The following is a 27074-nucleotide window of genomic DNA, read 5'->3' on the forward strand; positions in this document are numbered from 1 at the left end:
CGCCCCGTCCGCCACATCCACGGACCTGCTGTACTCTACGGGGGTAGTTGAGTGGGAAACCGGGCTGCTAAGGGGTTGAGGGGGTCGGAGGATGGGCAGAGGGTCCCAACGCGGCTGACACACAAACAACGTCGCCACCCTCGGCCTCCGCCACCCCTTATCCTCTACGTTCTTCATCCACCCACCTTCGACTCTGCCCAGCTAGACCACCCTGTGAAACCTACCCATTCCGAGCCATCCGCCACCCCCGACCACCGTTAGATACAGCTGAATTACAGGCTACCAGCGAGCACTGTGTTCGACAAATTTTTTTTTCCTCCCTGATAAAGGTCACACCCAACTACCGCTTATTATAGTCTACTCCTGGAAGAAGACTGACGTGCGTCGCGTCGGTTATTGTTAGGCTGTGCAGGTCTACACGTATACGTAATATTTTATAGATGAGTTTGTGGTGGTGCATGCTCTTTCTACATCTGTAGACTCTATGCACTAAAAAGTATGAAATAATTTCCATTTAATTTATATGAATACACACGAACTTACATACAATACAATCTTTTCGGAGGCGGCGCAAAATTGAAAATTTTCCAAACGACAGATGTTGCTGATTATGATTTCCTTGGAATATGCTGGACTTGGAAGATACATTAATATGTGAAAGCATGTAGAATTTAAGGATTTTCGTAATTTCCAGTGTCGAAAATTTTCAATTTTGCGCCGCCTCCGAAAAGATTGTATTGTATTTAAGTTCGTGTGTATTCACATAAATTAAATGGAAATTATTTCATACTTTTTACATGTGAAATCGTATATTGAAATCTTCAATCCGTATAATTTTTCAACAATTTTCAATTTCATCCACTCAATTTTGCTATAAATGCAAAAAATATGCTGTTTTAAAATTGTTTAAACTCTATGGTACAATCTTACACATCTCACATAAATAATGTATAAATAATATGCATAAATAAAATGCATAAACGAGTACAATCGTGAACATGGTCTATAAATTCTAAATTACAAATTCATGATAGTCAATAAATTTTAAGACACAAAAATCCATCGTAATTTATAAATTCTAAAATACAATTCATCAAGCTCTATGCTCATTTAATTTAAATCTATAATACGACTGCAAGGAAATTGATAAATGTCACTGTTACATATTTAGAACATAAGAAACTATAAAGATAAATTAACGTTTCGTAACGTCACGTTGTACGTATAATTAAAAGCAGCGTCGACCTAAGCGAAAAGAACTCGAAGATATTTCTCTGAAATGTGATTTATAGACGCGACTCTGTGTATGAGATGCAAATTGAAACGCATTGGAAAATTATGAAGAAAAATGCAAACGTTCCACCCATTTCTCCACTGATCGGAAGTCGGTCCAAGTGATTCTGAAGTTGCGGCTGATAGAAGAGGCGGCGGTTTCACAGGGCGGCCGATGGAGAGCGAAAGTTCGCAGAGTTCGATCGCTGTTGAATCGATCACGCGGCTGATGCAGCCGATTGGAGTTCAGTGGATGTATTGTCCGCCGGGAGCTGAATTTACATGCTACTAAATTCTCTTACCTGTAGAATGTGCGCTATAATATTCCCCCCCAAAAAAACTAGAATATATTTCGCGCTTCTTATGTTCTTCTTCTCACGTTTTTTTTCACAAAGTTTTAGAAATTTTTTCAGAGGAATCATTAATCTTTTCTTATTAGGATATTGCACACATATTTATGGGAATTTGGAGTGCATAAATTAATTTTATTCAAGTCAAAATTACACGAGCTACGTATTTTTATTACACAGTACTTTTGAAACACGTTTGTTAACTGTTGCCATTCTGCTGATCGATAAGTTGAGAATTTTTCTTCATTTTTTTTTGAGAAATGCATTAAAAACAATTTTTTTGCACAGTTTAATGGACACAATAATCCCATGCAATTTTTGTTTCAACTTCTTGTTAACATCATTTGAATAACATATTTCACGAATAAGAAAATATTGAAATTTGATCAAGGGTTGATTTCACCCCTTTAATGCCATAAGTAGCACGACATAAATAGGGTTGTTTCAGGCATAACTTATTCTACTTGTGTGCAAAGTTGCATCATTTTTTAAATTTACGGGTTCAATAATTTCCCAAGATTGACGCCGAAAATTAATTTTAAATAAAAAGGATTTTACATATATGATGTTCGAATTCTATAGAATCAGCTTCGAGTTGAAAGGGTTAACTTTTCAATCTGGTAAAAAATAGAAACACGAGGTTCTCGTACCGCTTTAAAAAAATATTACAAAATTTGTGTGTGCCATTAGGGCATATTCACTATTTTCAAGGATAGCAGTGTACGGACAGCGTCAAACGTATTTCGAAATACGTTTCATAGGGAGCTTATCAGTGCCCATCATAAACCCGTCGATGCGAGATCTCAATCCTGTGTGCATTTGAATTACGCACTCGCGGAGCGATCGCGAAATCGAGGAAATGCGTAAACCGGAAAATCACGAGTACGAGGAGCAGTTCCCGGGTATTTTTTTCTCCATAAGTGGCCGATCTCTATTGCGGAATTTCGAAATTCATACGATTTTTCCTCTGTAAACGGCCGGTTTGAGCGTTTTGACACGATAAATAAAAGATAAAAATCCGCGAAAGTTGGAAGGGGTGGGAACATTCACGGCATTATAAAAATATAATAAACGTCAAATTGAAAGGGTCTCGTGCTTGTCTTAATATATTTGTTCGCGTCGGTTCACCCCACGTAACGCTACTCAATCCTGTACACGCATCCAGCCCTCTACCCCTTGCCACCGTTAGGTATTACAGTTGAATTACGCACCCTCGTGCTTGCCTGGAATTAGTGTGGCATGCGGAGCGCTCGGAAAATTATAAAGAAACAGATGAGCGTTTTCTTTGTAGCGTGCAAAGGAACTTTCCGAACCGTGGTAAAGAAGATTAATTGCATCGGTTCTACAATGTACTTGGAAATCACGTGGTTCAAACGGCATTCCCGTGTAGCAAACTGAGCAAAAACCAATTGGAAGTAAGCATTTTCCCACACGACACATACGTACGTACAGATTGGTAATCGTTAAAATTTAATTCACCAGTTTAAGATGGCAAGGTGGGGAATGTGGTTCGACATTTTGTAATTCATACTTCATTTTAGTTGATTTTACTTAATGTGTTTATGTGAAACTTTTGAAATATGACAAATCACGAATCCTTAATTATTCATTCTTTGCACAATATCCCCTTTAAATCAATTTTATGTAACTATTTTTTATACATTAATTAACACTAAACTACCACCACCGGTCAAAATTGTCCAGTTCCAGATTTATTATTTTACAATTATTGAAATAATAAAAATGATTTTATAAGAATTTATAAAAATTAAAACTGGAGTGAAACAGAAATTTATTTTCTATCTTAACACTTTACTTACGGGAAGCCTATTAACCCTTTGCCTTACAATATCGTGTCTGACTCGTGATGAAGATTCAGAACAGATTCTGATAAAAATCTATGTTGAATTCTATTTTGGGTTTGTTAATATACAGCTATTGGAGAACATATAAACATACAATTTATATCAATATTCTCCTTTTTTAGGAAATTACGATCTACAAAAAGGTTCTAATCACTGTGAAACCGAAAATGAATCGTAGGGCAAGGGGTTAATAGAATTTTCAATAATTGTGCTGTACCAAAAGAAAGCATAGAAGTTTCCTTTCACATTGCAATCTTAAATGAAACTATTAGATGACGTTGTTGAGGGTGACTTGTTAGTTCACAATAAAAATTGCTGTTGCTTTTGAAGGTTCCATTAAAAAGTGTTTAACCATGTACCATAAATTTTTCATAATGTTATTTAATATGTTTAATATGTTGGAAATAATGTACTCCCTCTGTGTACCATAATAATAGTAGCAGAAGAAAATAAATATAGAACGCAACATTTATTATCAAAAAACTAGATTACATTAAACAATAAATTAAAAATATTAGGTTTTTATTTTAAGTGTTCAGATTGATTCTCTCTCTCTCACTCTCTCTCTCTGGATTTTTCAATAATTTCGTTACTGCATTTTAAGCTTGTAGGTAGGATCCCTTGGCAGCGAAGATTTGCTTCCGTATATGCGCGAGCTTGCAATTATTGGAGCCATCGTTCTTCATTGCTTCCATAATTCGTTTTTTTCATCTTACTTTTACAATGGGTTGATGTTTATCTGAAATAAAACAATTGATTTCGATCAGCGAATGAGATTAGCAAACAAGGTATGATTCGTAGTAATTAGGTTAACCTAAAGATTGAAACACGTGTCAAAACAAGTGACAGATGTCATGAATTGATTTTGATCGAAGGCTTCGCAAATTTGCGCTACAACATAACTTACAGCTGCATTCGCCAATAATTCCCGTTTAAATATTCACTTGCTACTATTATTACGGGACAGAGGGAGCAACAGTTTTAAATTACATTTACTCATTTTTGTCATAAATGCATAAAATCCGCTGTCTACTCACGAGACACCCGGGTACGCGGCTAATGTTTGTTTACGCGCGCACCAAGGTCATTTTTGTTTACCCGGTTACCTCGCGGGGTGACCCAGGTACCAGAGCATCTCGTAAGTAAAAGCTGTACGTCCTAGCGGCAGTGACCGTCTCTCGTTCCCATCGTCTCGTTGCGTCATGTATCTGGCGAGCCATGACCATATTTCAAAGTCCCTTTAGGGCCGGGGCGCGGAGTCCTGGACAGGAGCCCAATTTCATGGCGATGCATCGTTACCTGTGATTATCAGCGCGAACCCGTGTTCCCACGGTAGGCCGAAGCCTAATTCTGCGTTTACAATCAACCCAGTCGACGATACCCCCGGCCCAGGCCCTCTCTCTCTCCCTGTCCTCTCTCGTATCTGTGGTCGCACACACTTCGCGCCGCTGCGTGCGTCGGTCCGGGGTCTGTACGTGGACCGACGTGCATTCACCTACGGATCCACGCATATGCGTCCACGCGTTATAACAGATACCGAAGCCGTGCTATCACGCATACCAGCCTACGGGGCCCCCCGTGTCCCTGTTCGCCCGCCCCCGTGGCCTATCCCCGCGTATCTATATCTACCGCTGTATCTACCACTATATCTACCACTGTAGCTAGCGTCCATTTTGATACCATACTCGCTTATATACCAGACGCCTATGTAACCGAACGGTACATGGACTGGTTGGCTACATGGACCTATGTAGAACCGCGTGGGCTCGCGAGCGTTCTCTCTCTCCCTCTCTCTCCTTCTCTCTCTCCCTCTCTCTCGCTAGCTCGCTCGCCCACCCGCGCGCGGGTAGATAGGGTCGGCTGTAGAGTGGTTAGAGGGTTCACAGGGATGGAGGTCGCTCGACGAGGGTGGTAGGGTGGCAGCAGGGTAGGTAGGCAGTGTAGGTAGGTGGCGAGGTCGGTCGACGAGGGTGAAATAGAGGGGAAGGTGGTGAACGTTCCACGAGGGTGGGTAGAGGTGTGGTTGCTTTAGAGGTGCGTTGAACCCAACCAACGCAGGTAGGTTGACATCAGCGTGCCTTGTTCCATTGAAACGTGCGAAATCCATGTGAAATCCACCCTCTCGCAGCTGCCTTCCCTTCCCGGACGAGGAGGAGGAAGCTCTGCCTCTCGGCGTTCGCTTTCTTGCTCGTTCACTCGCTCGCTTCCCGATGGAAACCGACGAGAAGAATGGCGATACGTTTCGTTGCTCTCCGCGCCGGGAAGGACGAGCTGGTCTTGATAAAAACGCCGACTCTCATGCGCTACATATGAAAAGGACGACTCCGCTCGGGAATTTCTACCGGCCGAGTCGCCGCGACCTTCGCGGATCGCGCGCCCGAGACGGACACTCTCGTTTCCCGCCTCCTCCCGTGCTTGATCTCCCTTCTCTTTCTACAATACTTCCCTCTCCCCCTCTCTCTCTCTCTCTCTCTCTCTCTCTCTTTCTGATGCCTGTCTTCCTGCGGCGTGTAAAGTAGTGTATAATTAAGCGTCTGGGTTAAGCAGCCGGGACCGAATGCGGACACTTATATGGGGGCTTGTGCAAACTCATCCGAAGGAAACATAAGGATGTGTGAGAGTAAGATAAAGCTATCCGGCACGCATCAAACTTCAATCGATCCACTACAAGCTCAATTTGAGATCCCTTTTTGGGAATAATGGGGGTGGTTTCAATCGGTCCACTACAAGCTCAGTTTGAGATACCTTTTTGGGAATAGGAGGGTTTGAACTTGTCCAATCGAAGCTCATTTTGAGATACCAATTTTGGGAATAGAGGGGGTCTCAAACGGTCCACTCGAAGCTCATTTTGAGATCCCATTTTTTGGTAATGGGGGGGGGGCTCCAATCGGTCTACTACAAGCCCAGTTTGAGATTCCATTTCTTTTGCAATTGGGAGGCGGAGGTAGAGCGGTGAATTGTTCATCATTAGCTTGCTCTCAAAATAAAAGAAACACCTGTGCATTAAAAACCCTCAATGATGTGTTCTTAGATTGTTTTATGTATAGATGCAATTGTTTTGAGCTACCAGAGAATGTCAACTTGATAGAGCCGTAACAAGCTCTAATCAGTCCACTCGAAGTTCATTTTGAGATCCCATTTTTTGGGTACAGGAGTGGCTTCAATTGGTCCACTCGAAGCTCAGTTTGAAATTTAATTTCTTTTGAAATAAGGAGGCGGGGGTAGCGGCGAACGCTTAAGTGTGAACTACTGTACTTTAGCCTGGGGATCGATAATTTATTCGCGGCAACGATTCGAAGCACGCGTGTTCTCATACGTGGTCTCCGATGCTACACTCCGGACAGATGGCGGATGATGATCTGTTGTGCAGACGTCACTGCCGAGGGGATGATACATGCGTTCCTCGTTGATTGTCATCATCAATCGCAAAGATTCTATGAAATTTCAAGTACAGCAGAGCCTTGCTCGTTGCACGTAACGGGGTTCGAAATACGTGCAACGAAGAAGGTGACCAATCACGTAGTGTGTTTCTCCAGTTTCCCACACCGTATTGGTCCGACGTAGCCGCTACAGTCCCCACCAGGAGTTGTTAGGATGTCCAACATCGCTAATACGAAGGAGGATTTGCTGGAATAAACGAGGTCGCAGCCAGGTTCTACTATAATTTGTTTATTTAGTACACATCAATATTTGAAATTAATTGACCAATTCACCATCGCGGTATCAATCATACAATAATTTAGATTAGCAATAAACATTACGGTGTATTATTCTGAAACACAGCCGAACAAGTATATAAAACTTTGAAACACTTGAGCTATAATAACATCACAATATTTGTTTAAAGTTGAAAAATATGTTTTTTTTTTCAAAGCCATGTTCCTCAAAAACTGTGCGTATAGGAGAAAAATTGAGGACAGATTCGGAATCAGCGCAAAAAACTGTATAGGAAGGACCCAACAGTAATTAGGGAACAAAGGTGTTGGACAGTGTTATCGCTGTAAAAGTCATTATATTATCGCGGGAAAAAAATGTAACATGAAGTAGGAATTTTAAAATGTGTTAATGATATTGAAAATATTAAAGATAGCAGACGCGTGCTATCACTATGTCCAGGACTGGGAGATCTAGTGCTTCTGGACTACCGTCACAACTACTCCGTCGTCGACGACGACGACGAGTACCCCTACAAGCCCGGACTTCACCCCCGTCTACCTCCTACCTCGAGTTCTCGATAATCCGCCACCTACGAATGTAGGTCGTCGACGCGACCTGACGCGACGCGACGCCGCGCGGAGAGGTGCGGCGCGACGGAACGCCAAGTGACGCTGCGCGCCGGTGTGTCACGCGTGTGTCGCGGAAATTTTAATGGGCTACGGGGCGAGCTTAGGGCGGGTCGCGGCACTGAATAGACGTTCCCGGCAACCGGTGATTCATGAATTCGTGTGCTTTTGTTGGGAGCCCGGTGATTGACGGCCGTGTGATTAACGGATCGTGAAAATGTTGCGATACCACGTTTTTCGGCGAGTAATTAACCTCCGCTCCACGCGAGCCTCGGCTTGACCCGGAAACACACCCTTGCCATCGAATTGTTATTTTTTTCACGCTGAATTACGGGTATTAACACGTTCGCCACCGGCGTCGTACATGTGATATCTTGTACTCTGCGAATACAATTTTTAATCGTAAAAAAATTATACATGTACACTAGTAGAATTAATTCTGGACACTTCTAAATTTTTACTTAAATTTCGCATTTATTTAACAAATGATCATGTATATTTTATATTCTATTCATTGTTTTCTAATTTTAGGGCGTCGCTTATATAAACAAATCAGCAAAAAAAGACCATTTACAGTCATACTTTTAATATAACAAAAATTAAATACAATTTCTCGAAGGTACTCGAAGCCATTTTATAGTCGTTATACATACTTTTAGAAACTTTACTAAGGTCCTCACTTCTGAAAACACGATGCCTGACTAAAACAATGACGAAACTGTAAAGACCGTCAGGGTCTTCCTGATTGGTTGTTACGATGAATCCACGCATCCTGTGATTGGCTATTTCACATCACGCGATGTTTCGTGTTGCCAGGCCCAAAAACAAAAATAAAAACACAGTTTAAGTCCTTTTAAATTAAAATTTTAAAACATTTACAAACCAAATCATGTGAAAATATTATGTATAAACATTATAGAATACATCATAGATTACATTACATTATAGATTAATTTAGCATAGCAGAATACACATTTTCTGCACAAATATGAAATAAAGAATATTTTTATTTAAAGTGTCCAGAGAGAGAGAGAGAATTAATACCACCAGTATAATTGATTACTAAAGCTGTATTCTTTAAAATTTGAACTTTATTTTCAAATCGGGTACGAACTTCTGCAATCATCTGCTATTTATTATCGCTTTAAATCGAGTGGTTTATTTAGCAAGTACAATATTGTTACATGTGGCTTACATTAGATAGGTGTTACATTGTTTCTAAATTCTTACGAAACATTGTTGAAGAAAATTGTAAATTATTTTCAGGACTTTGAATTATTTCCCACAAACGTGTGTAAACAAAATAAAATATGTGGAACCCGCATTTTGACTGTAGTCTCAAGAAACATTTTCTAATATTTTGATTTTGTAAACGTAAAATGTGATATGAAAAATAGAGAATAAAATGAGGCTTTAGTTGAATGGTCATTACAAAATTTAACAATTCTATAGAGAATTGCAGTTCTATTTGCAGTAAATATTAATACCGCGGATCACATTTATTATTTAATACGATGTTAATACGTAATTTTCCGGTTTAAATCATGACCATTGTTATATTACTTGTATACTGATTGTTTGGTTAGCAACAGGTTATATGAAACAAATGGATTCAAGTCATATAACTATTCAGAAGTATTCCAAAAATATGTAGAGATTGTTCTTATATTATTAACCCTTTGCTCTCGGAGCTATTTTAACTGGAAAATTAAACATTTCCTCTGATCTGGAATATTTCCATTCCCTATGAGTTTTGAAATTTTATGGATATGAAATTGGTATAATACCTCATACAATACGTAAATGTTTAGTAATTGATTAGATACCGATATGTTTAATAATGTAAACAATATTTCGAATAATGGTACAGCAATTTTTAGTTCTGCCTCTCTCAGAGGGGACAACCGAGTGCAAAGGGTTAATGAAATATTCATTTGCATTTCTTTCCGTTATTTACATAGCATAATTTTGCAACAAATTCTGTATTGGTGTTACCGAACATCCAATAAGTTTGCCTGGAATGTTCAATTGGATCCATTAACACTATTGTTCCATGTACTTATGTTATTAATGAAATATTTATTTGCATTTCTTTCTGTTATTTACATAGCATAAGTTTGCAACAAATTCTGTATTAGTGTTGCCGAACATCCAAGAAGTTTACTTGGAATGTTCAATTGGATCCATCAACACTATTGTTCCACATGTACTTATGTTATTAATGACATATTAATTTGCATTTGTTCGTATTATTTATATGGTCTAAGTTTGCAACAAATTCTGTATTGGTGTTACCGAACATCCAAGAAGTTATAGCCTGGAATGTTCTATTGGATTCATCAATACTACGGTAGACCAAATACGTAGTACATCGTGTGTGGTAACCAATAGACGCCATATTGAACGGTCACTGCGGCATGATCGTGCTAAATAACGCTATTCTATCTCCTAAATTCTTATAATAGTAAATGTAATCAAATCTCAAATCGTTGTGTTTTTATACTGGTTTTTCGAAACGTCCCATTCTAATGAATAGATTGAAATATCGATGTGTTCCATAGTGTGGTTAACTTCCATTTACTCTTGCAAATATTTTATGTTTTCCAACTATGGAAGGAAAATTAGGTCGCAGTCCGTAAAAAAATATTCATCGGATGTTATCTATTCACTCTGTTTCAATACCGATGTATAATCCCTATTTTGTTCATTTGTTTCTCCTATTTTAAATACACGCTTCCGACGTTTTGTTGCTGGTAAAATGTTATCTGCTCCATCCGAAAAAGAGTAGACAACTCAATAATTAAATAAGCAACCGCGAAATTAATTTTCTCATCTATAATTATTATGAACAAGTGAAAAGAAATTCGATCATCGATAACTGTTATGAGCGATATAAATTAATTTCTCTCATTGATAACTGTTATGAGTGATCGAAATGAACTTCACTCATCGATAACTTCTTTGAGCAATCGAAACAGTTTCTCTTTACCTATAGCAGTTATCGAGGAGGATCCAATTTTTTGAACACTAATAACTGTTATTTGAAACCAAAAAGTATAAAAATCGATATTTTTTAATCATTTTGTTCTTCGAATTTGTTTCTTTATATTTTGTGTACATTATCTTAAATTTCAATAATAATCAACATTTTATTCATGATTTTTATTCTAGAAAATTTTAGAATAACTGTTACTTTTGGTCCCTGGTCAAAATAAAAGAAACACCCTGTAGATTAACAACCCTTAATGACGTGTTCGTAAGTGGTTCTTTGACAAATGAAATTGTTTTGCGCAACCTGAGGCTGCAAACTCGATAAACAAAAGCGCAATAGTTCGTCGAGTTGAGGAATCGAATATTTCAGAGACCATTAGTTCATCAGGCCGTGTTCATTAAATCTGGTTCCTTCCCGGCAGCAAGATCCAGTAATCGATGAAACTTTTAATTATAGGCTAGATACAACTCGGATCCGATAACCATCGGGTCCGTGGATCTCGCGCGACCGCGCGCGCGTCGCGTCGATGTATCCGAGTCGACATTTCGGGCGTTTCACTGATATTTAGAAGAGCTTGCCGCGCGGTAACCAACGATTACTTTTACAATAACGGCATCGGTAATTAGTTACGTTTCACGTGGAATGTGTGCGACCGCGCATACGCGTTGGTGGCTATCGATTTATCGTGTGCACTGTGGATGTGTGTGGATTGGGAGCGTGTGGCAAAGGGAATTTCAACCAGACCGCCGGATCGATTGGCTCGAAATTGGAAAAGAATATTAGGTTTCTGATTGAAACGACTCTTCCGAAAATGTGTCGGACAGGCAGCGTCACACTTTTGTTCGCGTGCCGGCGTTAAAAGCGCTTTTAGGGACGCTCCGCTGCACTGTGTCGGGCACCTTAAGACTTCTGACGAACCAGTATCACCCTTCTTAACCACACATCGCTGGCGAAAAACTCTTCGACCGATTTTCCTTGAACCGAAAATACTGATTCACGCGGTAGAACGTTGTCTATCAACGACACGTCCATTTTTCATTTCCTGTTCGCAACAGTTCGCTTCTACTCACTCATTTCGCAAGTGTTTTGACGCCTGTGAACCATAATTCCGGGTAATGAAGACATACATGCACGAATATGTTCAAGTGCTAGGGATCGATTAATTATAAGATTTAAAATTTTTTTTAATGAATTTAACACTAGGACTAGGATTTGTCCCATTACACACAACAGGATTGAATATATTCAGATTTCATTTAAAAATTTCTTTAATCCCTTTGTTGACAAATAGAAAAATTATTGTAGACTGAAGAAACTATAAAGTACATCATTATAAACATCAATTTTGCTTATCAGTATTATTAAATTCATTTAAATCTATATAAAAAGCAAATTAATATGTATTTTATTAAATTTTCGATAAACAAAATTTTCACGTAGCTTAAATAAATCCTTAAACAATTTAAATTCGCGTAAAAGTTAGTTAAATATGAAATTTATTTACTTCATTTCCTTGAAATTATTTTAAAAATCCACTGAATAACATTTCCATATAATTATAAATTAGTTGGGGCAACAAAATTTACATCGAACCTGTAATTTAAATTAATTTGCTCATAATTAAATCATAATTGGGGAAAAATGCTTGTAACATTTGATTACCTACAAACTATACACTAATAACTTTCAACCTTAATTGCAACAAACTGGAGTAAAATAAAAATTGATTTCCCTTCTTAATACGCCTGATAGATCGATAATAACATAAAAGTAATAAGAAGTTCTTCAAATGTTTATACTGTTTTGTGTTTCACCTATTCATTTTTGTTATAAATGCACATAAATTCCGCAGGCTACTAATAATTATACTAAAGTTTGCCATTGTTAGAAATTGGTTAGTCATTTTCATATATTCACAGCTTATAAAGTTCTTACGAAAAAAACATATAGTTCCACTTTCTTCCACACTGTATTGAACCCACTCAACTTCCTTAAAATGCAATTCTCTTTCAACACTTAGCCCACCCAACAAAAGTTCCATATAATCAAAATAATTTATGTAACCCTCAGAAATAGTTGCACAAAAGATACCAAGATAATATTTCATGAATTTTTGTTTCACACTTTGAGTCTGTAATTTATCATTGATAATAACTAGATAGCGGATTTTATGAATTTATGACAAAAAAGAGTAGGTGTAGTTTAAAAAAGTAAAACTATTAGAGAAATTTAAAAATTCTCTTACATTATTTCCAATCTATTGAAAATATTAAGAAAGAAAATGAACTTCCACTTCAACAAAGTTGTTATTATGTTGTTTTGCATACACATCCGCTGTCTAATAATAACATTTTAAACAAATACATCTCACAGTACATCGAAAAACAATTCAATCATTTTGCAACACGAAACAAAAGGTAAATAGGTAAATTTTTAATTAGAGTTAACGAAATAAAAACTGAAAAGTTAAGATGTATGACGCTGAGAGTATCAACCTTCTTGTATTTCGCAGTGGCCAGCCTACACTGGATGCGCGAATGCAAAAATTAATTGACAAATCCGAACAAACAATTAATTCGCATGTCTGGGACCATTGAAATCATTTAAAAAGCCACAGTAATTACGAGCACAGAAAAATTTCCCCTGAACTAATATCTAAAGCCGTGATCTCGCATAAACATCCACAATTTACTGACGAGTATGCGGCGCGCGTAGGCGAGGGGGCGCGGAGGAGCGGCGCGGCAGCGCTAAATAACCATAAATTAATGTATTTTACCATTCCCGAAGATATTAAAAGCCGGTGTGGAAGGGTTAGCGTGTCTGCCGGGATGGTAGGAGCCTCGTCTGAGTCTTGGCGGAAACATCCCCAACTTCGTTAGCCGAGATTACACGGCGCGCGTCCTCTAAAGGGGATTAAAAAATTAAGAGGTGTACCCGATGCATCTATATTCAACTTGTGCTTCGTACTTTATCTTGCGATCCGTGCGACGACACCTTCCCGGGGCTAGGTGTGTCGAGGTGACTCCCTTTTCCCCGGTAACGGAGGCGAGGGTTCCGTTAATCTAGAGTCCGAGGGGTGAAACAGGGCGCAGGGCTTTAATGGAGAAGCAGAAGAGCACGAGGCGAGGTGGAACGGCAACCGGAGCAAAACGGGGGTGTGGAGGTGGCGCGGTGGGTGGACGTCGGGAGGTGGATGGAGAGGACGAGTGGAAGAAGCGCGCAAAGCGGAGGAGAGGCTGACAGCGAAAGAGGAACCAAGAGAAACGTGAAGTCGTCGGAGGGCGAAAGAATGTGGTAAACGCGCGCGAGCGGGGTAGCAGTGAAATACAGGAATAGTGATAGGGAAAGGTGGGGGGAGAGAGCGAAGGGGTGAAGGGAACGAAAGGGGTTCCCAGGACTGGGGGTTCTTGATAAAGGTGGGGTCGGTAGATCCGTTGATGAAGGTTCAGGCCAGAGGGTTGCTCCGCTCTTCTACTCTGATGGCTCCAGGGGGTGGTAGGCGAGAAGAGGGCGGCAAAGTTGGTAGCAGCGTCGGGCATAGAGGTGGAAGAAGACCGAGGGTGGGTCCAGTGCGGTCCAAGAAGCACTGACTCATCCTAGAGTTATGCCCCTGACGGTCAAGGAAGATATACAACGACGATGTATTTTCGCTGAGATCCTCTCTCTCCGTTCAGCCCGGCCGGCTTACCAGCAGTCTGTCCCTCTCTTCTTTGCTGTCCGACCGTTCAAAGGGATCGGGGGATGAAGACGAAAAAGGAACAGGCTCGATGCAGCCGCACTGTCGATAACAAGGACGAGGGTCGCCTCTGTATGTGGGCTCTGCTGCGGGGGAAGTCGAAAGTGTCAAAATTAATAAGGACCGCAGCGCCCCATTAGCGGCCACAATGCGGTATTCTTCTTCGATTGCTTGCTTATCCACCGACCCCCCACGGCAATTAGAGGATATTTTCTTTGAGGCAGTTTCGGGTTATCTCTGCGCCCACTAATTACACCCGGGGTGAACTTATCACTTATTATCGGACTAAGCAGCTTCCCGCGTTTAGAGCAATCTGGCTTACCTAAATAAACGTCCTCAGCGGGTATGGCGATGTGCGAAACAATTTTTTAAGTGCAAACTTCTTTAGGCGCACCGTGTACACCGTTTTTGCTGGGCAGTGAATGAGTCTGATCCGTCACGCTCCGAGGTGAAATGCTATTCGGGTAAACTCGGGGACGCCGAGTTCATTCACTTCGGTCGTGCGGTCTTTTACGCGCACAGTATTGGCCTGTTTTTTATTTAATATTTTATTGGGTGTGTCGATGTAGCAAAGCTTGCGTATTATGCATTTAAGAACGGGTTTGAGATTGGAAACCGCGAAAATAGTTTAAATCATACATGTTTTGTAATAATGATAAAAATAGATCTTGGTTAACTTATTACTGACACGAATAATTTTTAATTGAACGTTGTACTGGTATTGTTTAGACAGTTTTTTCTCTCACTGCATTTAGGAAATGAGGGGTAGAATATTTTCATTGATACAGTAGCATGTGAAAATATGTGTGGCATTACACAGAGAAAGTGAGGTTAAGTGCATTTAATTCGTGTGAACAATCAATGTCGAACAAATTCCACTTGTTCGTCTTCCTGATCAATCTTAAAATTATATGAATGTTCTTGAAAAACGAAGTACCATAATAAAAATTCGTATTTTACACTTTCAATGTACTTGATATTATTGTTAAACTAATCATGCACAACGCGAAGATATAATACGAAGTCATTTCAACCACAATAATATCTGAAACTCCAAATTATTCTACGCAAATAAATAGTGTTAATTAATTAATTTCAGCAGAGTTCGACAAATCAAAATTTTGATAGCACTCTAGAAGATTAATAATAAACACACACAATTAACTGTTCGCACCTCTCCAAGCGAATTTGTCTACACGATCATTCTTAACGTTGAAAATATCGACTCCAGTGGATTGGCATGCAATTAACTTCCGCCACAGGTATTGAAAAATTAATGAATAATAAAGAATCGACAGCATCAATGAAAACGTTCGAACTGCACAACGATTACCAACTCTGATAACGATTGAGAACGTGTAATGGATGAGTATTAATTGCAGAATGTTCTGACCCGATGTAAACCGTACAAATGAAAATGGAAGTTATTTCTGATTAATCAAGAACCCTATTGGCTTTCGATAATTAGATTTAAACAGATCTACGAATCGTGTATACAATCAAACTCAATATTTGCGACACATGATTCTCTTGATATCATACGTTCGAATTACAGGAAAGATAGAGGAGCATGCACGGATCAGTAGATTCTGATGATCATGATTTTGGGGGTACTTAATTAACCGATGACAGCACGGATAAATGATGCACACCGTACAAAGATTGCCGGGTAAACTTCCTCCACGGATTTTTTAATCTCCTTAGTTCCTTGCTTCGGCTCTTCGGCTAATTAGCGCCAGGGTGAAACTTTAAAGAATGATTAGGCACACCGAGGCACCTTCAGAGATTTCAATGGAGTGAAGGGTTGAAGTGGTAAGGGAGGACTTTAGCAGCTTCGAGCACTTCGCACCTACTCTGCTTAATTTAGGGGACATTAAGTCCACGAGAGACACGCGTTGTCTTTTCTTCAATTGCAGTTCTTTGTGGATCAACATTCGGAAAGTTATAATTATTTATTGAACTATACATGTAAATAAGAAATAAGAATTACATGTATTCATGTAAATAAGAAATCACCAAGTGTTCGATGTAGCAAAATGTCGCTAAGCATGCAATCACAAAGGTATGAAACGCTGTTTGTTTTCTTGAAACCTTCTCAACCCTTTAGCAAGAGAAGTGTACATTAACTTTCGTCGCAACGTAAAAATCTAAATGCTCAAATGCACAAATGGCTTCTGAAAATGTTCAAGAAAGGGTAGAATATAAAAATTCAACAGAATCTATTGGGTTGGCAAGAAAGTAATTTCGGTATTTTAAGATGACATAAAAGCTAATTTTTTTATTTGAGCAATGAACTTCAATCATTTTATTGATTGAAGTTCATTGCTTGAATAAAAAAATTAGGATTTATTTCACCTTAAACTGCAAATGCTGCTACCACTGGAAATAAGATTCTGTTTCATTCCACTTTCTCAAAATTCGTCTGCAAAAATTGAAAATTGCATAAACATCCGCAGTCTACTAATAACAATCAAGTGTTCTAATTAGCTCCATATCATTAGTGTTATCGCAGAATTCATCCAAACCACCAAACAGAATCGCTGCGATAAAGAGAACGAGAAGACCAGTCGAAGATCCAACGTAAAACTACAATCGCACCGAAGCATCAAAGCGCATGATAGCTTACGGGGGTGACTCATCGAGCAGCAACGTTAATGATGCCACAGAAAGGTGTAATTCCCGAGGTACGGAAAAAATCCATATTTCTTCGATGACGAAGATATCACTTGGCCGAAAGGAAGGACAGAAAACATTTTCACCCTCCCCGAGTGTACTCACGGAGAAATGGTACGAGCATTCCATCTTGAGCTAAAACCGTGCTGCACGTCAGAGCGGTGCGCGTTCCTGTATATGTGTCCGAGTTCTCTGTGTGTGTGTGGGTGCTGGCTATAGGGTGGCAGGGTGTTTGGAAGACGAAGAGGACCACGGAGTTTCGGAACACCGCATCACTCTGCTCTGTTGCCAACCTAGGGAAGGGTATAAGCCATTTCTAGTTTCAAACATTTACCATTTTTCCAAGAGACGCAACCCTACTACCGTTTTCACCAATTCACATTCTCATGAATTATTCCCGAAACTTAAAAAATATCCTTATGCCCGGACCACTTTGACTGAAACTGCTAAGGGCTGAAGGTAGAGTGGAGGACGACGTAAAGGATCAGATAAAAATGTTTGGGAACTTTTATTTTAATGCATATGTATGTAATAATTTTATTATTTTAGATGGCGCAAACAAAGAATTAACATCCTGAATTATTTTTACACACACCCATTGCAAATGGTAACATTTACAATTCCCTTATGTTACTTACTTTGCAACAGATTCGTCAGATGAGGGGAGGGAGCACGAATTGAGGGGGTTAAGTTACCCTCTCTCTGCCAGTACTAAATTAGTCACGTAACATTGTAACACATGCACACGTGAGCGAGCAGTGGCTCAAGAGTGGGGGAATAGCGGCGTCGAAGGGGAAGGTACAGCGGGGACAATAGTCTCTTGATTTGACGACACTGCCAAAAAAAGAGCCAAAAAACTTCTCAATTGCAAATTGATTGCATCATATCTAGTAACTTGTAAAAATTGTAACTTCTCGATTTTTCTAAACCCCATCAATACTATAATATAACATAAAGTTTAAATAAGTCAGCTGTTATACTCCACAATTTTTGGTATAAAAAGTGAACAATTATAAATAGTTAATACTAAACCTTACCACGAGGTGTCAAATGACCCATTTTAGATTTTTATTTGACTTTTATTGAAATTGTAAAGGTGTTTTCTTGAAATGTGAAATTTAATCTTGTTATTTTTATAATACTACACATCAGTCACTTTTGATGGTCGGTAGGTTTAATATCAAATATGTAAACTTTGTAAATGTGCTATCATTTTTCAGGATTTCTGTTCTTCTTCTGCTTGTTCAGACAGCCAACGAAAAGAACTTCAGGTTCCGTCTTCCCGTAACAATGACAACACCGTGTGTTCCATTTGTAACTTCTATTCTTCGAGAAATTAAAGATAGCGTGCTGTCACTTGATCGAGGAGTGTGAACGAATAAGGAACAAGGAATTCGAGTAGCAATTTTTGTTTGTTGATTGCGAGAGGATCGTAGCCATTGCTACCCTGAGCCGCCTCTCGGGCGCCTTTCCACCCCCGAACGCTCGCCCCTCGAGAAGGTCGGACGAAGGGGTGGATATCTCGGCGTCCTGTCCGTAATATCCCTAGCCCTCCTGCTTCCAGCTCTGCCACCCCCGCGTTACCCCCCCGGCTTCGCCCATCGTCCCTGAGCCATGAGCCAGCCCACGTTCACCCCCGGGGCTAGAGAGTTAGGAGGGTTGCCTGGCGCCCTTCTACCGCCCCCTCTGTCAGCCCCTCGCCTCCTTCTCACCCCCTTGACGGCACATAAAGTGCGGACGGTTAGGGGCCGATGGTTCCAGGAGGCGGTTGGGTCAGAATGGAAACGGACCACAAGTGTACGAATATCTGTGCGGATGCGTGTTGGTGAAAATACGGGGGTGAGGCCTGATTTTGTCGAGCATTTATTTATTGCCGCGTCTCTCCACCCTTTGCTTCCGATGTTTTCCTTACCGTGCGCACCGTCTTTCTTGGTCCCTTTCGGTCGACGCCGATGCTGCATCCTCGCTTTTGTTCCAAGATCAACACCCGGATGCTTCCGAGATGTACGCTTGTGTGCTGAACTGTTTGGTCACTTGCTGGCATCGAATCGAGAGCTCTTTATTACTGTTATTGTTATTGTACCAGTGTTGTATTCACCACTTACCGACAATCTTGTATTCAAAGCTAATACGCTCCTTGGATCAGAGCATTTTCTGTTTTAGATACTTTAAACATGAGGGAATGCAATTTTATTTATTTATGAACTACATGCACTTAATACCATACGAACCGTGTACCTCACCATATAATATATTGAGCTCTTGATTTTTTGATTGCCAAATTATAAAATTATACGATATTGGTGTAATTTATTTATCCCTCAACTGGATAAATATCATTTGTAAAATTGTTACAAGATTGATAACAGGAAAATGCATGTAATATGAAACCAGTTTCATTATCCTATACTAATTGTGTAGGTTTATACAAGATAAAAACGATAGGGGTAGTTTTATTCAAAAGACTGTAATTTCACATTTTTTTTATAAAAATAGCTATTACTAGGAAAGCATAGTTTGTTTAAAATTTTTGAGGTGTACCTTAATCCAATTTATATGAACATTATCAAAGACGTGTTATAGTTACTCTTGTTATTGCAATACACACTTTTGACAATCCACTTCACGCGAAAGATGCGGTGATAGATTATCATCAACTGTAGCGACAGCGGTTGCGCGATACTCTGTTTCAGATCTTTTAAATCCACACAGAGGGAGGAAGACCCTGCCTTTGACATATCCCCATAAAAAAGTCACAGGGTGTAAAGTCGAGACTTCTTGGCGGCTAACGTGCCAGTGACAAATTTCCATCCCCCACTCGCACAATCCAACACTTTGTAAGTACCTTTCATACCCATAGAAACAAAGCATTAAGAGTATCTTTAATTATATTAGTATATTCTTCCTTTTAGCAAATTTTTAAATTTCTTTTATACTGATTTATGTAACTTATTTTTAAACCAATCTGACTCCAACCACGAGAACTCAAAGCATATTTTTGAAATATTAATTGGAACGTGATTAAATTAAATGAAATTTACCATACCCTTCATAATTTTTTACTTTTTCAAGCAATTTTTTAAGCGAAAAAAGTTTTGCGTAGGTGGAAAGGTCAGAAGAATGCCGTCATTTTACCGATACCACTAAAGGTCTTTACTTAAGATTTAAAATCTACAAACTGAAATCTTTAAAATGAAGTTTCTTATATTTAACACTAGAACTATATTAAAGTAACAAGATTGCATTTATTTAGATTTTTCGAGATTTCAATATATACTCGCGAACAAGCATATTTTATATTATTAACATACTTTAAAAATAATTTTATAGAATTAACATAGTTAGTCACAAAAGCATTTTTATAATCTCCACATTTGTAAAATAAAATATTTGGCGCCCAACATTATTAGTAATTCTGTCAAACATGTACTGAATTTACAATTTATTATGAGGCTTAATTAAAAGGAATACACCTACTCAAAACTAACATAACTGTCCCAGTCTAGGTAAAATTTAATTCAACCGAAGAAATGTATTTATTCATGTAACTGTAAATATGTCATGTAACATGTAAATGTCAATGAACGTGTTCATGAATTATTGGCTGGGTGAAATATAGTACAGCGATAGGTTATAATCATTTAACCATTAAGGGATGAAATCTATTTTTATTTAGTTCCTGCTTCCCACAAAATCAATGCAGAATATTTTTATTTCTCACAATAAAACACGATAAAATAAATAAACCTGCTAAAAGCTAAAAATCCCAGAATTTTTCTAAAAAGAAAGCATGATGTAATAGAAAATTTCGACTATCCACGGTAGCTGGGACCAGGAGGATCTTCTTCTTCGTCTCGCCGCGTTTCTTGACGGCTCATAAAGTGCGGACAGTTAGGGGCTCAATGGTTTCAGGGAGCAGTTGGGTCAAAATGAAAACCGACCGCAAGTATACGGATATCTCTACATGCCTGTACCCTGTGTCTGCGAAATGATCCCGTAGTTATTGCCGTAAACGTAACCAGAAATGCGTCCTGAGATGGCGACGAGCACCCTTTGTCGCAAGGGTAAACGATTAAATTGCACGTCTTGCGGGAACTGCTGATGTACAATATCCCTGGTGTCCGGTCCAGGTTGCGACCTCCGTCCAGGTAATGAAAAAAGGATTTGGGATTCTCTTTGCTTTCATAGCCTGCACAAACTGTGCTACAAATTTCACCGTAATAAAGTATACAGGGGGATCCGTGCTTTACGATACTAATCATTTTTGCCGAAAGATTTTCCTTTCGAAACCTCTTCTGTGATTTGAACAGATGTCGATACGGGTAAAAACATTTAATTGCAGTGTTTGTAATACTGCGATCATTTACACCTCATTTATATACAGGGTGTCCCAAAAATAACGGAAAACCTTGAAGGGTGTGGTCTCCCAGATCATTTGCATACACCCTGTAAGTATTTTTATATAAATTTTGAGTCCGGTAAAGTAAAGAGCAGCCAAAATATTTGGTACAATTACCAAAAAATAAATATCAGATGATAGCATAAGTTCCTGCCCGATTTGAAAATAAAATTCAATGGTTAAATTCTAAAGGGTACTTTTCTTTTTCTACAATTATAAAATCTATGATAATCAGTCACGAACTTATGCGATGATTTAGTAAATGTGTCTTTAGTTTCTGCGGCTAGGAATTGACGCAGAGAGAGAGAGAGACAATTTTAATTTTGCATAAAAAAGTAAGTATCCAATATCAATAATTACAGACCCATGTTTATTGAGGAGGGTAAGTTTAATCGGCCTCGGTCTGGTTCCCTTTCATTTCCCATCTTCGCAGCTAGGCTCACGTCTAAGGGGATTATGAGTAAAAGTCGAAAAGGGGCTTTTGGGTAATGCATTGTCCCCGCTGTGCATGTCAACTGGAAAGAACGATCAGCCGACCTCCAACTTCTGGACACGTACCACTGCCTTACCCGCCAACCCCGTTATTTGGCCATGCAACTAAATCATTATATGTTTCATACGGGGCTGCAACCCTTCCAGAAGGAAATTACACGCTTTCGAAATAACTGGCGACGAGAGAATGTTCATTTTTTCTGTAGCTATTTCAGTAACATCGGTGTGGGAATATTTTCTTGTTTCAATCTTTAAATAATAGACGATGTCACTTATCGTGACAATCAGCGTGGTGAATTTTTCCCCGCTATAATACTACCGTATCTTACCTTTGAATTTTCCGTGCATAAGGGTGTTTATCATAGTGTTCTCAAACTTATTTATCTATTTTTAAAAAATGTATAGACTATTTTTTGTAGCTCAAATTTGTTACTAGTGAAAATAATAAAACGATTTAATAATTAATATTGCATCCCTTGTGGATTATCAAATCAATGGATTATCAACAAAATTTTTTATTATTCAAACACTTAAAATATTGCCGAAAGAATTAGTCATTTTCAACCCCTTCTCGCATGATTTTTTTCCAGCCACTGCGTTTAATATATTCTTTTACCTTCAATAATTTCATAGAAGCAAAAAGAAAATTTTTATTCGGTGCACGACTACATTTACTTCAATGTTTAAACATTGATAAAATTCGTCATCGTTCATGATGAGTCTGACTCGTTATTATTAGACTGCGGATCTTTATGCATTTATGGAAAAATAGAGTACATGAAATTCAAAATTGTAGGAAAATTTAAAAAATTGAAAATTCCAATGTATTATTTCTCCTCTATCAAAATCATTAAGGGAAGAAATAACTATCAGTTTGGTTTAAATTTCTTGCAATTCATGCAGACAATTTTTATTTAGCATAAAGAGATCCGCAGTCTAGTTATTGTACACTATAATTTTACACTTTAAAGGAATGTATGGGATATTTTGTTGGAATAATTGATAACACAAATAGTAATTTTGCTTGTCTCCAACTACTTCGCAAGCTCATGTGTTTCTTTTCTGAACCATTTATATGAACGTTCATATGCATCTGCAGACATACATAATATTGTCACCATAAGTCCAGCAAAATGCGATGCTGAGCATGCCCCTTTCGAGGTTGTATTTTGAATCACAGTAGTAAAACCATTATCACTGAGGAACGCCCAGTGCTGATTTATTCCAGAATACCAAATTCGTAAAAAGCAAAGTTAGCAGTAATATGAACGCAACATGTGCCACTTCCAACGAGCAATTCGCAGAATGTTCAGACCGACCTACCCCAAAAAGGAATTTGTTTCCTGGATTATCCATAAGTCCCCCCGACAGACGATCGAAATTAATATTTCGGAAATTCGTCGATAAGGAATGCTCGCCGCGTCCGTTCGCAATTCCCGCTCCGCAACCCCTAAACGCGTTCGATCGAATACTTTCCGCTGGCATAACAGAGCCGGTGCCCGAAACAGCGTCCCGCGGCATGAGCACAATCACCGGCGGCCGCAAAGCGGGATCGTCCTTTTCATCGCAATAATTCGAACGTAAATAGTGCTCGCGTAGCAGAGAGCGAGAGAGGGAGACACAGAAAAAGAGAGAGAGAGGGAAGAGGAACAAAGAGAAAGAGAAACGAAGGATCACGCGGCTCGAAAAGGAACGAGGAAGGAAGTCGCCGGAGTCATCCTCACCCCTATCGCCAGGCATTTAATCCGTAACTTTGGCGCTCGGGGCACCCTCCACCCGGGGGTGGAATCGTTCTCTTTGGTTTTCCGCGCGCAACAATAAGTTTTTCCCCGATGCAGGCCTGTCAACGACGCACAATTGGCGGCAACGGTGGGTTGGGGGTGGACGGCAGAGCGTTATCCCCATCCCCGTGCCCCTCCCCCGCTTCGACCCCACACACACAGACATACACGCACGCACCATCCCCTTTCGTCCAGGATCCCCTACCCCTTGGTTCGGCTGGATCTCATCCCATTCTCTGTATGCCGTGATTGCACGGCCCGGGGGCGATATTGGGGTGCGTATGGATCGGCACAAGGGGATGCGCCTGTTCACCCTCTGTCTCCCCCAGTTCCCACCCCCCCCCCCATTCACCACCCCTTCGTCGACCCACGTCCCTCTACCCGTTTCCAGTTCTCTCCTGCTCGTTCTCTCGTACCGGCACATCCGGCGTGTCTCTATGCCTCTTTCTCGTAGTTGAACCTTTCCACTACCCTCTCTTCGACCCTCTCGCCACCCCCTGTCCGCCAGCAGAGTCGGGGGACGTACAACCCCGCGCGCGTCCCAGTCCACGCGAGCACTATTCCCGTCGTTCCTTCTACACGATGGAGACGAGAGAAACGCTTTATGGACGAAGGGTGACCCGAGAAACTTCGTGAAACTGCCACGAAGGAATTACTGATATTGGGTACCGGCGCGTATCGGCGTGGATATCTTGCTCCGGCTTTCGGCCGCCCATCAATGGGATCACTCGGTTTTCAGGGTGATTAAAACAGGTGCCACAGAGGAGGGAGGACGGTTTGTTCTTCGACGTCTATGCCGACGCAGACGTTCGGCGTCGCTGTCGGCGTCGAAACGTGCACCGTTCTCTGTTCTTTCCTCTCGCTCGTCGATGCTCAGCCTGCTTAAACGGTGTTTATTCCGGGACGCGGGTCGTTGTGGGTTACCGGGTCAATCTGCGGGTTCGTTCACCCGCACGCCGTCGTCGTCGTCGTCGTCGACCGGTTACGAAAAATTGAACAGCTTCGAAATTAACCGCTTTCCGACCCGACGAGACGCGCGTTCTCTGAACGCCGCGAAGGAGGTTTCTGAGTGGAAAAAATTAATCGTTTTTGCAGACTGCGGTTTCTTGGGAAAATAAAATCTTTCTTCGCCGGTTGCTAGGTACTTGAACTAGACGAATATTTGGTTCTTGTTGAAGGGATTTTATCCCCAGACTTTTGATGAAGATTTTAAAAAAATCTAACTAATATGAATGTTATGCCTTTCTTTTTAGATGAAATCGATCGTTTGTAATCAATGTTTAAGCATTAACACTAGACCTTCCACCACCGGTCAAAATGACCGGCTCCAGATTGATTGTTTTACAATGATTGAAATAATAAAAATGATTTTATAAGAATTGATTGTATAAGTATCTTTAGTAGAGCACGTATTAGAAAAATTTAAACATGCTGCTACATTATTTTCAACCTATTAAGCATATTCAGATAGAAAATAAATTTCCATTTCACGTCAGTTTGTTGCAACTCAGGTAGAAAATGTTTATTTTCACCACACGTACTTTAGAAACGTGTTCTAAATTAATATTTTGGCTTTGTGAAATTTGTAGTGTTTTTAAATTAATATTCAAAGATGAAATTAAGATTATTCATGGATTTATTCAATAACGTGTTGTGTTCCATTACTTTTTGCCAATTTCGAGGTAATTTATCACGTTATCGAGTACACCTATGAATAAATATGTTAATTTTAACTATGAATTATAAATAAAAAACACTACGAACCGTTCCATCCTAATAAATATAAAATTATATGAGAAACAAAAATTAAATGAGCATCTGATTGAGTGTACATTACATTTGTAACAAATGCATAAAAATTCTGAATGTTTTTAAAGTAATATTCAAAAGTAAAATTAAGATATTTATTCATAGATTTATTCAATAACATATCCAATTCTTTAATAAACCTGTGAATAAATAATTTGATCTTTGTTTGTTCCTTCCTAATAAATATACAATATTATAACTTGAATATCTGATCGAATGTTCCTTTCATTTTTAACAAATCCATAAAATTCTCTTGATATATAATGTATGCTAACATTGACACACGTCATACAAATATTGAAATTATTTATAATTTAATAAGGAGAAACGAGCATCGATAAATAAAGCCTTCGTGTATTACGCAGAGTTAATATACCAACAAATTTGATAAAACAGGATAAAATTTACCTTATTCGAGATTAATTCATGGACTTACGTTAACCAAATATTTTTTATTTATTTCATTGAGTACCAAACGATGTCACCTTGCTTGTATTTCGACGGGATCACTCTAGACATAAATACGGATTTTCGTTTCGCTTCAAACGAACAGGACATGGTGATTAAACGTTAGCATGGCGGACAACGAATCATATATCCGTTTGTATCGCTGAAAGTATAAGCGCAATAAACTTTTCTGTACTTCGGCACGCGACAAAGGGTGGAATTATTTGAAATATTATTGAACCTCGGCTTTCAGCATCGGAATTGGTCGAATTTCGACGGAAATATGAAGCCCTGTCACGAGAATTATTGTTGCAAAATTAAATCGTTCACGAGAGAAAACAGGAATCCATCGTTCATATCACATTATTTCATAAGTCTTCTTTGTATTATACTGCGAAAACTATCGACACGCTATATCGTGCCGTACGTATACATAAACGTGTCTTCTCTTAAAGTTTAAATCGTAGGAAAATTTATATTCATAAATTACACTCGGGCTCCCAGTTGTCATCGACATACATTTAAAGGAAGAATCGATCTTGTTATTTATTATACCGCAAGCAAACGGCATTACACAGATATACCAAACAAAAGCACCGAACGACAAAAGAATGGGATAAAGGAATTGAATAATCAGAAAAGAAAATGATTTCTTCCTTGCAAAGGATATCGATGAAACCACTTCAAGAGACCGAGAAACAGTAAGAATACAAGGCCAAATTATTTTTATTCTTTTTCAACGGACAGATTGTCTACCAACATTCACGATTCATTTCCTTTCCACCGGATTAGAAATATATTTTAAAAGAATATAGTAATATCTTGACATATGTGATAACCAAAACGTCACTTATATCGTGTACCCTATTGATAGTAAATAAAACTTTTTTATTTCTAATTATTCTTATATGAAATTTTTACCAACATATTGGTGACATTTTTCTGATTAAAATGACTCCAAACACGACACCATTT

The 27074-nt window shown here is 39.2% G+C and overlaps 1 long non-coding RNA gene across 1 annotated transcript; it reads left to right on the forward strand.

Annotated features, from left to right (window-relative positions):
• The first annotated feature begins 858 nt into the window (after window positions 1-858).
• Window positions 859-25408, forward strand: LOC143215619 (uncharacterized). Its single transcript, XR_013010404.1, has 3 exons — window positions 859-19010; window positions 19865-20008; window positions 21084-25408. It is a non-coding gene; the product is annotated as an uncharacterized LOC143215619 (long non-coding RNA).
• Window positions 25409-27074: the final 1666 nt, after the last annotated feature.

Source organism: Lasioglossum baleicum, chromosome 14 (assembly GCF_051020765.1).
Source record: "Lasioglossum baleicum chromosome 14, iyLasBale1, whole genome shotgun sequence".
Lineage (NCBI taxonomy): Eukaryota > Metazoa > Arthropoda > Insecta > Hymenoptera > Halictidae > Lasioglossum > Lasioglossum baleicum.